At 30.6% G+C, this 4,026-nt stretch overlaps 2 protein-coding genes across 10 annotated transcripts in view; one reads left to right on the top strand and one right to left on the bottom strand.

The window, feature by feature from the left end:
- Positions 1 to 1,510, bottom strand: part of traf5 (Tnf receptor-associated factor 5) — a 24,344-nt gene extending 22,834 nt beyond the window's left edge. For all 8 annotated transcript variants that reach the window (XR_015522333.1, XR_015522336.1, XR_015522335.1 and 5 more), the window contains exon 1: positions 1,385 to 1,510. The gene's annotated coding sequence lies outside the window, so the exon portion shown is untranslated. The remainder of the gene's footprint in view (positions 1 to 1,384) is intronic.
- Positions 1 to 4,026, top strand: part of mark1 (MAP/microtubule affinity-regulating kinase 1) — a 426,664-nt gene that overhangs the window by 137,979 nt on the left and 284,659 nt on the right. The window lies entirely within an intron of this gene.

Genomic DNA, 4,026 nt, shown 5'->3' with positions numbered 1-4,026 from the left:
GTTCACACTGAAAACTCTAAAAATAATAAGTGCACTTTAATTACCCGGATGATGCACTCATTCAGCCGCTAAAATGAAGTGTGTAATGATGGACACTTCACGCACTCAACGACCGCAGGTTTGCTTACGTAGCGGAAGGGGCAGAGCTATCGGACGCACATGTTGAATAACTTTATTTAATTTGGATGGTAAAAGCAAAATTCTTTTACTAGAGTGATTATACCGCCTCCCGATAGTGATTGCGGCAATACTCACGGCAGGTATTATTTGATAATTCGGCCGTTTACTTCAATGATTTGGCATCAGGGAAACGGTTTGAATTTCCGCTTAGTAAAAAAACATGAGTGTGCCATTTGGGACAACACTACATACATATACTACCCTGTTGAGTGTGTAAGTGCATAAGTACATAGTGCATGAGTGCATAGTGTATGGTGTGCCATTTGGGACGCAGCTACTGTATGTAGTGCTGTCCCAAATGGCACACTAATGTTTTTTTACTAAGCGGAAATTCAAACCGTTTCCCTGATGACGTTTGACTGTTGCCAAATCAGTGAAATAAACGACTGAATTATCAAGTAATACCTGCCGTGAGTATTGCCGCATTTACCATCCGGAGGCGCTATAATCACTCTCGTAGGAGAATTTTGCTTTCACTATCCAAAATAAATAAAGTTATTCAACATGTGCGTCCGATCGCTCCGCCCCTTCCGCTACGTAAGCAAACCTGCGGTCGTTGAGTGCGTGAAGTGTCCATCATTACACACTTCATTTTAGCGGCTGAATGAGTGCATCATCCGGGTAATTAAAGTGCACTTATTATTTTGAGAGTTTTCAATGTGAACACACTACTTACACTATTTATACTACAAAATGGCGTAAAATAGTGCATAAGTATGCGATTTGGGACGCAGCTATAGACTCATACTTAATAAACAAAAAATAAACCAGAGTGATGAACCGGAGGCGCAAATGAAGAGTTCGCGTCTACAAAGCATGATGGGGAGATTATTATGGCCATGTGTTCGTCTCTTCGTTATTTTCAATGGGGAAATTACACAATAACACACATTAAAATGAAGTTATTTATAAAAAGCTACACACATGAACAATACGGACTGTTCCTGTGTGAGAGAGTGCAAAACAAATGGGGATTCCCCAGTGCAAAACATGACATATGGATCCAAACGGAATAAAGCGGCTTAATTTAGCGTTATATGCTCTTATAGGATGAAGATACGCCTCAGTATGTCTGTCGTGTAAACACCGTCAACGGCTACATTGAGCTTTAAGATAATATAACGTTACCGAATTCCCCTCTTAACGTCACTTTCGCTTTCAGCAATATTAATCACAATATTTATTTTTTTATTTACTTACATACCTGAGGATTGACGACTTCAGTGTCTCATTTTTAAGCGTTCGGTTGATCAGATATTGATCAATAGTAATTTGACAGCTGCTCGCCTCCGCGCTGAATGCCGATGCATTAGTACGTCACTCTCACTTTGGGCGCGCTGCCACGCGAATAAAATGAACGGAAAACGGATTGACCAATCCTACTACGGCGAAGCGTGATCTCATGAATATTAAGTGGCCACAGCGCGCAGTTTGACCAATCAGCGTGAGCCTACATCATTTATATTCATAAAAGGAGCCTCTGCGATAGTATGTTTAGTAATTCCGCGAACGGAAAGTAGATTGCAGGAAGTTCCTATAAACGAGCAAGTGAAACCAAGTTATTACAGAAATAGAGACGAGAGACTCATTAAATATAAGATAAAAGGTCAAACAGGAGTGTGATGAGGAAAAATACATTGAATCTTGGGTGTTCAGAGATTTGTATTAAGTAACGCGAGGTCCATTTGACAGATGATAACACTTCACATATGAACATTTAAGAGTAGATTTCGTTATTTACTCATTTCATTTATTTATTTATACAGATAAAGCCACTACACTCTGGAAAATAAATAAATAAAATAGGAAAACGCTTAATGACGTCGAACTGTGAGTCCCAGTATACACATACAGCAGATACTGTACTTCTGTATCAGGCCTGTAGTCAGCCTGCTGTAAGGGATGGTTATTTCTTCTCAAAATGTGGACCTTTTTGCAATTATATTTTCTATTTAATTATGAGATTTAAATACTGCATATTAGTGACATTTTAAGCTCTATTTTTAGTTGGATTAGCTTGTGGGATGGTTATCATAACCACACTTTTTAATGTACCAAACATATTTCCTAAACACTTATAATAAAGAGATGTGAAATAATAGTTATTTTTAAAATATATATATATTATATATCATTAGAAAAAAACAGGAATCTGTTTATGTTTTAAATAATAATAATAATATATATAAAAAACTGTAGTCTATTGTCATTTATTAGTCAAATAACAAACTGGCCAGCACATTCAACATTTGCCCAGTTAGAATTTGGCTATTTGAATAAAAAAAAATAATTATTTAAACATAATAATAAAAATAGTAACAATATAAATTAAAGTAATATAAATAATAATAATAGCAATAGTAATAATAATAATAATATTAACAATAATAATGGTAATAATAACAATAGTAATAGTTATAATAACAAATAATAGTAATAATAATATTAGTAATAATAGTAATAACAATAGTAGTAATAATAATAGTAATAATATTATTATCAATATTAATAAAGGTAATAATAACAATAGTAAGTTACAATAACAATAATAGTATTAAAAATAGTAGCACTAGTAATAATAGTAATAACAATAATAAAATAGTAATAATAACAGTAATAATATTAATAATAGTACAAATAATATTTAAAATAATAATAACAGTAATAACATTAATAATAACAATAATAATAATAACAGTAACAATATTAACACTAATAATAGTACTAATAACAGTAATAATATTAATAATAACAATAGTAATAATAACAGTGATATTAAAATATTAATAATAATAATAGCAGTAACAATATTAACACTAATAATAGTACTAATAACAGTAATAATATTAATAATAACAATAGTAATAATAACAGTGATATTAAAATATTAATAATAATAATAATAGCAGTAACAATATTAACACTACTAATAGTACTAATAACAGTAATAATATTAATAATAACAATAGTAATAATAACAGTGATATTAAAATATTAATAATAATAATAATAGCAGTAACAATATTAACACTACTAATAGTACTAATAACAGTAATAATATTAATAATAACAATAGTAATAATAACAGTGATATTAAAATATTAATAATAATAATAATAGCAGTAACAATATTAACACTAATAATAGTACTAATAACAGTAATAATATTAATAATAACAATAGTAATAATAACAGTGATATTAAAAATATGAATAATAATAATAATAGCAGTAACAATATTAATAATAATAACAGCAGTAATACTATTAATAATAATAATAGTAATAATAATATAATAATGTAGAGCTGCACATTTTTCCAGTCTCCCTTGTAAAAAAGGCCCATTTGAAAATTCCTGGATAACAAAAATAGCCAAAATATATTCAAATGAGTCTAATATGGTCCGCTTTTGGTGCTTCACACCTTTTCATTGCTCATTTTTGTTTTAAGAGTAAGGTCCAAGATTTAAAATAAAAGACACCTGTAAAACGTTTTGTTTAAAAACAATGCAGTAGCGAAGGATGACTTCACTTACGTCAGATTGTAAAATTAAAATGTTGTTATACTGGCCAAAACTGATTAGCTGAAGTCATACTAAAGCGTCAGCGAACAGAAGATTCTGTTTGGTCTTAAAAGCCGTTTTCGATTAGTTATTTTCACTATTTATGATGGCACAGCAGGGGTGGGTCTTTCAAACCACTCAAACCCAAAAAACTCAAAAAAAAAATAGCTATTTGCAGACACAATACTCTAATAATAATGCCATATATATGTATAAATATATATATATAAATGAAGAAAACAACAACAAAAAAGCTGCTCATTGTTATTTCCAGAAGGCAAAAA

This window comes from Danio rerio, chromosome 22 (genome assembly GCF_052040795.2).
Source record: "Danio rerio strain M-AB ecotype USA chromosome 22, GRCz13ab, whole genome shotgun sequence".
Classification (NCBI taxonomy): domain Eukaryota; kingdom Metazoa; phylum Chordata; class Actinopteri; order Cypriniformes; family Danionidae; genus Danio; species Danio rerio.
The sequence above is the reverse complement of the archived record's forward strand: the minus strand, read 5'-3'. Positions and strand labels throughout refer to the sequence as shown.